The 12521-nt window shown below is 41.5% G+C and overlaps 2 long non-coding RNA genes across 2 annotated transcripts; both read right to left on the reverse strand.

Moving 5' to 3' along the window:
* On the reverse strand, positions 1-815 carry LOC139477867 (uncharacterized). The gene is made up of 3 exons (XR_011654160.1): positions 758-815; positions 267-481; positions 1-58 (listed from the first exon to the last, which is right to left on the reverse strand). It is a non-coding gene; the product is annotated as an uncharacterized lncRNA (long non-coding RNA).
* A 2132-nt stretch (positions 816-2947) lies between these two features.
* On the reverse strand, positions 2948-3849 carry LOC139477862 (uncharacterized). Its single transcript, XR_011654158.1, has 3 exons — positions 3792-3849; positions 3301-3515; positions 2948-3092 (listed from the first exon to the last, which is right to left on the reverse strand). It is a non-coding gene; the product is annotated as an uncharacterized lncRNA (long non-coding RNA).
* Positions 3850-12521: the final 8672 nt, after the last annotated feature.

Below are 12521 nucleotides of genomic sequence, written 5' to 3' on the forward strand. Positions count from 1 at the left end.
CCCCCGTTGTCCAGCAGCAGTGGAATAAAAAACAAGGGCTTTCTCGTCACACATCTTTCTGAAATGAAGAATAGGCCAAAGTTATCAGGCATGTAATTTCTACTGAAATTTGCAGAGGACATTGCCTCCGAGATATATACTTTATGTTTACAGAAACGAGTATTCCCGAGGAAAGAGTACATCCTGTCAGGCGTTAATTGTTCTTTGGAAAACACAGTTAAGAACGTTTGCAACACAACCATTTTGAGATCTAACCGTCTACTTACCAGCTGCTATGTTTATCCATGGTGCCCCTTTCCTCCATGGCCGCCTCCATGTCCTTTGCCCCCGTGTCCGCCACCATGGCCTCCGTGTCCCTTGCCCCCATGGCCACCACCATGACCTTTGCCGCCATGACCCTTTCCACCTCCATGACCACCTCCATGACCATGACCACCACCATGACCCTTGGCCATGCTGGTTCCGAACACTGCAGCAAGAACTGTCAGAAAGAGAAAACACAATACATTATTTGCAACGCTGATAATGTGTACTGTTCAGGCTAGTTAAAAGCAATTATTAAGACGTAAACACAGTCACATCGCGTTAATAAAATGTTGACAGTTGAAGTAGATGGCATATCATATTTAGGTTTCCTACATAGATTGACAGTGACTGTCAAGTAACTTTTCTCACAAATGATCTGAACTTTCAGCCAGGCGATTATACAGCGTGACTAGTGTAGATTTACATTTAGGTACCAACGAGGTATGCTCACCTGCTACAAGGAGCACTGCGACTTTAAGAAAATGCATATTTGATGGTTCTGATGAATGCAAACCTCAGAAAACGTAAAGTTACCTTCTGCACGTTCTCTTTTATAGAGGTGTAACAGCATGTTCTGTGCATGCATGGGGATGCGGCGCACCTTTCCAAATCAGATTAATTAACCAGATGTTTAATTTCTACATCAACTGCACTTTTTTCAATTTGACTTTTACTCAAGCGTTTGAACTTTTGCATTAATCTCCCGTCACGATCTCCGCATGTCCTAATATAGATATGGCCCAGCTTTAAGGTGTTGTCTGTTAAGGAGAAACCACTTTGTGTCCTTTGTTCTAAGTAAGTTTGTTATTGTTATCGAATACATGCCACAGAGACAATTGAAATAGTTCTTGTACCGACAAAAGGTAAGAGGGTATGGTGAAGGCCAGTCTAATGGTAATTGATAAAGGGGGTTGAACTACATGTATGTGTAAAACGAAAACATTTAGCCGACAGCAAATCACCACATGCATCGCTTGCGGGATAATAATAGGCTTCCTTGGAGCTCTGCGGTGTGCTTGGTGTGTAGCTAAAACCACTGTGACATCACCACAAGCGTTACAAAGCAGTTTATGCAATAATATCATTATGATATAATTTTTCTACCATTTCCGCGATCGCGAGGTATATAAATTCGTAAAAAACTGGCAGCTGTCAGTTTTTTCCTTTCGCTTACCAAAGAAGGACATTACGATACAATATGCAGTTCTCTAACTTCGCCGCACTTCTTGGCCTTGGTGAGTATTACCATTCTGTTGTCATGCTATGTCAGTTTAAATGGTATTAGCTGTCCGAAATAAAACTCTGGAGAGCAACATGTCCCATGCAATCTTTAAAATGGAGTTGTTTGTGTGTGATATGACAGTATTGTAACTCCAAATCCTATATTCCAACTGCGTAAAAGTGTTAATTTCACAGGAAAGTGTGTTGCTTCAAGTTTCAAGCAACACCCTCCTCAACATCTACTATATAAAGTGTAATGCTTTATAAATGGGCGTGTCTTTGTTTATTTTCCAGCTCTAGCAGCCGTTTTGGGTTTGGCTAGTGCTCACGGTCATGGTGGCCACGGACATGGTGGTCATGGACATGGTGGTCACGGACATGGAGGTCATGGACATGGACATGGTGGTCACGGTCATGGAGGACATGGTCATGGTCACGGAGGTCATGGTCACGGAGGTCATGGCCACGGAGGACACGGTCACCACGGATGAAGCTGCCGAGACGTTGGGGATTGATATCCTAAGTACACAGTCACATGAGAATCTGGATGCTGGGAATCCACTCTGTAGTCGATAACCTATTGTATTGATTGTGATTCGTGTATCATCATTGCCTCAAAGAATTAAAACATCGATCTGACAATTATGCTACTGTTTGTATTATTCATTCTCTTCTATATGGATGCTAGAATGACTACAGAACTAAAGCAATTGTACAAATAAAATAATACTTAGTGCATGTACATAACTGCCCAAGTGACAGACGTAGGTTTAAGTCTGACAGCAAGAGAGTATGGTCTGAGATATGATAAGACGACACATCCTTGTTTCGTGCATGCTATAAAATCCACTCCCCGAAACACCATGGCTCATGTCCTCCAAAATGCCGTAGTGTTTAACTGCAGCTATAAAGCAACTTAGGATAGAGGTAGTAATCAGTCCAATTCTGCACAACGCCTGCTCTATGGCATGTCCCAACTACTTTCAACTGGTACGTGCGTCGGGTCTCCCAAATGTGCCACTGAGTCATATATATCTTGTATCAACCCACATACTTAGCAAGGATTCGTCGTCATTTGATGGTATTAACCTAATATGCACACCATTGTCGATATGCATTGAATTTATCATATGGACGCGGGAGGCGCTATCAAGATAGCAAATGTGTCAGTAGGCTTGTTTGTCTGTTGGTGTTTGTGAGAGAGAGAGAGAGAGAGAGAGAGAGAGAGAGAGAGAGAGAGAGAGAGAGAGAGAGAGAAGAGAGAGAGAGAGAGAGAGAGAGAGAGAGTCCATGATAAACCAGTGTGCATATGAATCATTCCTCATACCAATTTGGTAAGAGGTAAATGTATTGGCGGCCAGAGCATTCACACTTTAGCCCAGTGATCCCCGTACACAATAAAAGAGAAGATAATGTGTAATCAGATTTAACACTTTGGAGTGTATTTTTATTCAGAGGTCTGGTCAAACAAAATACAAGATCATCATGTTTTACATGAGTTGTTGTTTCCCCGTTGTCCAGCAGCAGTGGAATAAAAAACAAGGGCTTTCTCGTCACACATCTTTCTGAAATGAAGAATAGGCCAAAGTTATCAGGCATGTAATTTCTACTGAAATTTGCAGAGGACATTGCCTCCGAGATATATACTTTATGTTTACAGAAACGAGTATTCCCGAGGAAAGAGTACATCCTGTCAGGCGTTAATTGTTCTTTGGAAAACACAGTTAAGAACGTTTGCAACACAACCATTTTGAGATCTAACCGTCTACTTACCAGCTGCTATGTTTATCCATGGTGCCCCTTTCCTCCATGGCCGCCTCCATGTCCTTTGCCCCCGTGTCCGCCACCATGGCCTCCGTGTCCCTTGCCCCCATGGCCACCACCATGACCTTTGCCGCCATGACCCTTTCCACCTCCATGACCACCTCCATGACCATGACCACCACCATGACCCTTGGCCATGCTGGTTCCGAACACTGCAGCAAGAACTGTCAGAAAGAGAAAACACAATACATTATTTGCAACGCTGATAATGTGTACTGTTCAGGCTAGTTAAAAGCAATTATTAAGACGTAAACACAGTCACATCGCGTTAATAAAATGTTGACAGTTGAAGTAGATGGCATATCATATTTAGGTTTCCTACATAGATTGACAGTGACTGTCAAGTAACTTTTCTCACAAATGATCTGAACTTTCAGCCAGGCGATTATACAGCGTGACTAGTGTAGATTTACATTTAGGTACCAACGAGGTATGCTCACCTGCTACAAGGAGCACTGCGACTTTAAGAAAATGCATATTTGATGGTTCTGATGAATGCAAACCTCAGAAAACGTAAAGTTACCTTCTGCACGTTCTCTTTTATAGAGGTGTAACAGCATGTTCTGTGCATGCATGGGGATGCGGCGCACCTTTCCAAATCAGATTAATTAACCAGATGTTTAATTTCTACATCAACTGCACTTTTTTCAATTTGACTTTTACTCAAGCGTTTGAACTTTTGCATTAATCTCCCGCCACGATCTCCGCATGTCCTAATATAGATATGGCCCAGCTTTAAGGTGTTGTCTGTTAAGGAGAAACTACTTTGTGTCCTTTGTTCTAAGTAAGTTTGTTATTGTTATCGAATACATGCCACAGAGACAATTGAAATAGTTCTTGTACCGACAAAAGGTAAGAGGGTATGGTGAAGGCCAGTCTAATGGTAATTGATAAAGGGGGTTGAACTACATGTATGTGTAAAACGAAAACATTTAGCCGACAGCAAATCACCACATGCATCGCTTGCGGGATAATAATAGGCTTCCTTGGAGCTCTGCGGTGTGCTTGGTGTGTAGCTAAAACCACTGTGACATCACCACAAGCGTTACAAAGCAGTTTATGCAATAATATCATTATGATATAATTTTTCTACCATTTCCGCGATCGCGAGGTATATAAGTTCGTAAAAAACTGGCAGCCGTCAGTTTTTTCCTTTCGCTTACCAAAGAAGGACATTACGATACAATATGCAGTTCTCTAACTTCGCCGCACTTCTTGGCCTTGGTGAGTATTATCATTCTGTTGTCATGCTATGTCAGTTTAAATGGTATTAGCTGTCCGAAATAAAACTCTAGAGAGTAACATGTCCCATGCAATCTTTAAAATGGAGTTGTTTGTGTGTGATATGACAGTATTGTAACTCCAAATCCTATATTCCAACTGCGTAAAAGTGTTAATTTCACAGGAAAGTGTGTTGCTTCAAGTTTCAAGCAACACCCTCCTCAACATCTACTATATAAAGTGTAATGCTTTATAAATGGGCGTGTCTTTGTTTATTTTCCAGCTCTAGCAGCCGTTTTGGGTTTGGCTAGTGCTCACGGTCATGGTGGCCACGGACATGGTGGTCATGGACATGGTGGTCACAGACATGGAGGTCATGGACATGGACATGGTGGTCACGGTCATGGAGGACATGGTCATGGTCACGGAGGTCATGGTCACGGAGGTCATGGCCACGGAGGACACGGTCACCACGGATGAAGCTGCCGAGACGTTGGGGATTGATATCCTAAGTACACAGTCACATGAGAATCTGGATGCTGGGAATCCACTCTGTAGTCGATAACCTATTGTATTGATTGTGATTCGTGTATCATCATTGCCTCAAAGAATTAAAACAACGATCTGATAATTATGCTACTGTTTGTATTATTCATTCTCTTCTATATGGATGCTAGAATGACTACAGAACTAAAGCAATTGTACAAATAAAATAATACTTAGTGCATGTACATGACTGCCCAAGTGACAGACGTAGGTTTAAGTCTGACAGCAAGAGAGTATGGTCTGAGATATGATAAGACGACACATCCTTGTTTCGTGCATGCTATAAAATCCACTCCCCGAAACACCATGGCTCATGTCCTCCAAAATGCCGTAGTGTTTAACTGCAGCTATAAAGCAACTTAGGATAGAGGTAGTAATCAGTCCAATTCTGCACAACGCCTGCTCTATGGCATGTCCCAACTACTTATCAACTGGTACGTGCGTCGGGTCTCCCAAATGTGCCACTGAGTCATATATATCTTGTATCAACCCACATACTTAGCAAGGATTCGTCGTCATTTGATGGTATCAACCTAATATGCACACCATTGTCGATATGCATTGAATTTATCATATGGACGCGGGAGGCGCTATCAAGATAGCAAATGTGTCAGTAGGCTTGTTTGTCTGTTAGTGTTTGTGAGAGAGAGAGAGAGAGAGAGAGAGAGAGAGAGTCCATGATAAACCAGTGTGCATATGAATCATTCCTCATACTAATTTGGTAAGAGGTCAATGTATTGGCGGACAGAGCATTCACACTTTAGCCCAGTGATCCCCCGTACACAATAAAAGAGAAGATAATGTGTAATCAGATTTAACACTTTGGAGTGTATTTTTATTCAGAGGTCTTGTCAAACAAAATACAAGATCATCATGTTTTACATGAGTTGTTGTTTCCCCGTTGTCCAGCAGCAGTGGAATAAAAAACAAGGGCTTTCTCGTCACACATCTTTCTGAAATGAAGAATAGGCCAAAGTTATCAGGCATGTAATTTCTACTGAGAGAGAGAGAGTGTCTGGTCAAACAAAATGTAAGATCATCATGAGTTGTTTTTTTCCCCGATGGACAGCAGAAGAGGAATGTTGTATTTGTATCTGAGAGAGGAGTAAATGTAATTTTTAGTCCCTCAATTCAAAATATGCTGCATCGGCTCTTGATACATATTGAATGTGTGCAAGTCCGGTTCATGTTAACGTTCGCCCTTGATACATATTGTATGGGTGCAAATCTGGTTCGTGTTAACGTCCGCCCTTGATACATATTGTATCGGTGCAAGTCTGGTCCATGTTAACATCCGCCCTTGATACATATTGTATGGGTGCAAGTCTGGTTCGTGTTAACGTCCGCCCTTGATACATATTGTATGGGTGCAAGTCTGGTTCGGGTTAACGTCCACCCTTGATACATATTGTATGTACGCAAGTCTGGTCCATGTTAACATCCGCCCTTGATACATATTGTATGGGTGCAAGTCTGGTTCGTGTTAACGTCCGCCCTTGATACATATTGCATGGGTGCAAGTCTGGTTCGGGTTAACGTCCACCCTTGATACATATTGTATGTACGCAAGTCTGGTTCGTGTTAACGTCCGCCCTTGATACGTATTGTATGGATGCAAGACTGGTTCAGGTTAAAGACCACCCTTGATACCTATTGCTTGGGTGCAAGTGTGGTTCATGTTAACGTCCGCCCTTGATACATATTGTATGGGTGGAAGTCTGGTTAGGGTTAACGTCCACCCTTGATACATATTGTATGGATGCAAGTATGGTTAATGTTAACGTCCACCCTTGATACATATTGTATTGGTGCAAGTCTGGTTCATGTTAACGTCCGCCCTTGATACATACTGTATGGGTGCAAGTCTGGTTCATGTTAACGTCCGCCCTTGATACATATTGTATCGGTGCAAGTCTGGTTCATGTTAACGTCCACCCTTGATACATATTGTATGGGTGCAAGTCTGGTTTATGTTAACGTTCGCCCTTGATACATATTGTATGGGTGGAAGTCTGGTTTATGTTAACGGTCGCCCTTGATACATATTGTATGGGTTGAAGTCTGGTTCATGTTAACATCCGGTCTTGATACACATTGTATCGGTGCAAATCTGGTTCATGTTAACATCCGCCCTTGATACATATTGTATTGGTGCAAGTCTGGTTCATGTTAACATCCACCCTTGATACATATTGTATGGGTGCAAGTCTGGTTCGTGTTAACGTCCGCCCTTGATAGATATTGTATGGGTGGAAGTCTGGTCCATGTTAACGTCCGCCCTTAATACATATTGTATTGGTGCAAGTCTGGTTCGTGTTAACATCCGCCCTTGATACATATTGTATGGGTGCAAGTCTGGTTCATGTTAACGTCCCCATTGAGCTGTGATATTACATCATCCGCGTGCATGTGATATGTCTATTATGTGCTGTCGTCTTCCCTCAAGTGACAGCTTGATATCGAGTACAACAATGCATTAGGCAAATTATGTGATATGTACATGTATGACTAACTCTGTGCTCAAGGTGATACTGTTCTCCTTTAAGACCTCAACGCTGACATGTTAAAGGTTGTTACGGCATCACAAGATAAACATTTATCTAGATTAGTCAACACACGATGTTTATTGAATACAGTGGTAGAGTATACATTTAGAAGTTAAGACAAAATCAGTAAATCGCTAATAGATTATATTATCACACCATCTCATTTACAGGGTATGGAAGAATTATAATGTGTCTTTGGTACTACTAAACTTCTGATCAAATTGCATGTGTGACATTTAAAGAAAATCTAGAAGTGAGGAAACGTGGAGTACATGTAAATAACTCAATAAATCAATTCAGAACAGAAAACTTGGATAGAAATTTTGATTACAATAACTGATTTGCGAATGACCCCAGTGGTACATGATATGTTTGTTTGTTGTTTAACGCAGCACTAAGCAAAATGTTAGCTTTGTGACTGCGGCCTGTCAATAATCGAGTCTGGACCAGATAATCAGTGGCTGACATCATGAGCATCGATCCACTCTATCGGGATATAATGACATGCATCAACCAAGTCAGCGAACCTGACAACCCGATCCCGTTCCTCGCCTCTGATATTTATGTTTGCAAGGAAGAAATCACCTGATCCAGACAGGATTCATTTTGAGCATATTTTGAACGGTGCTGAACTGTTGCCTTATCATTTTAATACAATGATTAAGTGCCAGTAAATGTCATGACGTTTAAAGACAGGGAGCTATCATTTCAGTTTGTGAAGGAAAGACAGAAACATCAAATCCCAACAACAAAAAGAGGCATTACTTTTACATCTTTGTTTGAAAAGGTCATTCTGACTTGACAAATTTACATCCAGCAACATCAGTGCAGTTTCTGACAATCTTCAGTGTTGTTTTAGGAAACAGCACGGTGCTATAATTTCCTTGTATACAATAATAGATTGTGTTCAAACTTATGTCAATATAGGTTCTGAAGTTTATACTATAATTTGACAATGAGAAGACATTGGCCGCATATGGCACTCTGTTCTTTTTGTAAAATTGTATAACCTAGGCATTAAAGGTAAAATGTGGGCATTGTTATATCATTGTTCTACATCCATATTGTTCACAGATCTGATGAGATTGCGGTAATACCAGGTGTTAGTCAGGGAAGCGTTATCTCAGTTTGGCTGCTCTTAGTTCACGTTAATGTTCTTATTACTGACCTATGTCAAATATACACTGGTATATGTATTTATAATATCAAAATACCCTGTGTACTTTTAACTGATAACACCACTTTTATTAGTTACATCCCTACATTTACCATCTTCAAGCTGCATAAGGTACTGTTGGTACTGTTAGTGGGGCGGTCGGGTTGCCTAAAATGGTTAACGCGTTCGCTCGTCACGCCGAAGACCCGGTTCGATTCCCGACATGGGTACAATGTGTGAAGCGCATTTCTGGTGTCCCCCGCCGTGATATTGCTGGAATATTGCTAAAAGCCGCTTTAAACCATACTCACTCACTCATACAGAAATGGACATCGCGTCACTATGTGTACAAGCAATATACCTATGTAATATCAGTGTGTGATAAAGTATACCGGTGTTGACCTGCACAGACTTTGTGATGTTTCTTTGAAGCCTTGTTTTGAAGGATGGTGTGCCAATGCCAGACGAACTGAATTTCTTTAATATCTGTTCGTCTTAACAAAATGACTTACACCAACTGTCAAGTGTAAACACTTGGTCAAGAATGGCATTATCCACAAGTTGTTTATGATTGTGAGTCATCGCCTGTGTTATATGGTAAAGATATTGAACTTGTAGAACGCACTCAACGACATTTTGCAAGATTTTACCAAACGTTCTCCTAACTATTCAACAAGAGCTAACGTGGGTCCCTTAAGTATAAAAAGCTTATAGATAAGTGTAAATTAGAGCTTTTGGCACATCTCTGTAACAATAGTTATTCATCATTAAGTAAAACTATTTTCTGTATTGATATTTCTTTATTTTATCGTAACAAGATGTATCAAAATAGTGTTCGTGGAATGCTGTGATGAACAGCAGCTAAACGGTATGATTTAGGTTTGCCTAATACTGTGAATATGACATGATCAGAGCTTGATGTTTGTACATAGAGAATTTGTTCATAAATATATTATAAAAATGTAATAATGTAATCTCAACTCTTCGGTTCTCTGGAACAAATAAAGAAAGGCATTCGTTCATTCATTCACCTAGTATAGTCTTGTGCAGTCCCACTGGTGCCTTATGGAGACACCAATTCTTCCAAATGAATGCTATCATTTGGCCTTCGTCCTTTCTGGTCACCATGGCTGCCGCGATGTCTTTGGGATGCCGAACAGACTTAATACACTGACGTTGGCAGTTCGTTGGTTGGTAAGACTGCATACGGCTTTCATTTTAGTCATTACACCAAATGGCATTGCTGCACACGACAGTCGAACCCAATGATTCTCTCTGGACATTTATCAACTGCATTTAAGGCTATTGAATGGATAATAATATTTTCTCTTATATCTTAACTTTCATGCAAAGGATGGAGTGATTTTCGGAACTGAAATGTTGGAAACATTTCTGTTGATGGCCGGTCTATGTTGGCTGAACCGCGTCGATAATTTCTGTTGTGTCTCTCCAACGTTAAATCAATCCACAAAGGGTATATTCAGTGTCAGATATGGTGTTTTGAGTTTGACACGATAGGTCTTCAAAACGGTTTTGTGCTGTATGTTTTAGCTGTAAAGTTAGATTTGAATGCAGGATCAGTTATCAAAAGAGCTTAAGATTTGCAATTCTGTGTGCCACATGACTGGTTGGTTTGTTGTTTAACGCCGCACTCAGCAATATTCCACCTATATGACGGCGGTCTGTAAATAATCTAGTCTGGACCAGACAATCCAGTGATTAATATCATGAGCATCGATCCACGCAATTGGGATCAGTGACATGCATCAACCAAGTAAGCGACCGTGACCACCCGATCCCGTTAGTCCCCTTTTCGACAAGCATAGTCGCCTTTTACAGCAAGCATGGGTTGCTGAAGACCCATTCTACCCCGGAATCGTCACGGGTCGTGTGCCACATGAAGAAATACTGTATGGAGATGGGTCGAACGAAAAATGTCCCCCAACTTTACTGAAACGTTTAATGATATTTACTAATCGTGCACAAAACTCGAAAAGGCCTCGAAAGTGGTTTATACAACCTATCCAGTCTCTTGGGACAACCTTGCCTTTTATACATGCCCTTGCACGTGTATCTCAAGCAACAATTCTCCTGCCTGCTGTTGCGTCTTGAGATACAAACCGTTGGTTGCGTTTTTAATATATGACCCAACATGTTAGAAACCATATTGAGGCTGTGACACCATAATGGACATGAAACAAATGGTTGTTAATGACACCCGTGACATACTTAGAAAATATCTTTGTAAACGTACAAAACATAAAAGATATTAACTATACTTTTAGTAGAGATGTTTTGATGATTATGGACATGGCTTTTCTCGTTTCTATTTGCACCACTTGTTTTCGTCCTCTTGTGGCAGACCGCCTCCGTGGTCTAGTGGTAGAGCGTCCGACCGGAGAGCGGAAGGTCTGGGGTTCGATCCCCGGCCGCGTCATACCAAAAGACGATAAAAGATGGTACTTGTTGTTACCCTGTCTGGCGTTCAGCATTAAGGGGCTAAAACAAGGTCTGGTCGGCTCGGAGTCAGTGTACTGTGTCTGAGTGGGGGATTCATGTTAAACTGCGGCATGCTATCTCAGTGCGCTAGCACTATAAATCAGCATCAGTCCGGATTAGTACAATCAGCCACACACATACATACACGTGCATGCACGTCGCTATATAAGTACAATAATCTTGGACGCAACGTTAAACCCAATTTCACCTCACCTCACCTCACCTCTTGTGGCAGCCCCATGGTGAGTTCGTCCTCGGATGTTGAACAACCCTGGGTGTATTCATGACTGACTATTTTCTAAGCAAATTGAACGCTTACAGTCATCACTTTCAAAGCTGCAATCTGATCTTTTGATGTCTGATTTGTTCTTCAAATACACAAATCTATCAATGGGTCCACAATACTTTTAATACGTGATGTTATGTACAAGTACATAATTGGAATGGTACATCAACGGCCAGGTAGCATCTTCGAAGTACTAGTCAGCCATCCTGCTTGGTATTTACTGCCAGGCTGAGACATATCGTGTTGCGTTACCTCAATGGTCATCGTGCAATATCCCGTCCGTAATCCACAATGTTAAGCTTCAGTGGCCAAACGGCCATTCTCTTTCTTTGACTATGTCATTAATAAAAAGTGAAAACAATATCGGCGACAGGCTTTCGCCTTGTCTTACTCCCACAAATGACGAGAAGTAACTATTATCAGGATGTCTTACACGGGACATAACATCTGTATAAATAATGCGAAGAAGATCCAGAAATTGAGAAATTCCCAGAGAATACAGCTAGTGCCATAATGCTTGCCATAATCGGGGCGGTCGGGTAGCCTTGTGGTTAAAGCGTCGGCTCGTCATGCTGAAGACCCGGCTTCGTTTCCCCAGATGGGTACAATGTGTGAAGCCCTTTTCCCGGTGTCCCCTGCCTTGATATTGCTGGAATATTACTAAAGGCGTCGTAAAACCATACTCACTCACTCACTTGTGAATATGGGAAGGCTTTACTTACACCCCAGACATCGCATGTTACCAGACTCACACATGCAGTCCCAGCCTATAGTCTAGTTGCAACGTGAACGTCACATGCCTTAGACTTATCTCGCATATTCGATAAGTGGGTGAAGGCCACCTGATAAACACGATCAGCATATAAAAAGTTTTATCACGTTTTTTGATGTGAGGTCTGTTTCGAAGTGGAAAGTG

Source organism: Haliotis cracherodii, unplaced genomic scaffold, assembly GCF_022045235.1.
Source record: "Haliotis cracherodii isolate W230 unplaced genomic scaffold, xgHalCrac1.p SCAF_36, whole genome shotgun sequence".
Classification (NCBI taxonomy): Eukaryota; Metazoa; Mollusca; class Gastropoda; order Lepetellida; family Haliotidae; genus Haliotis; species Haliotis cracherodii.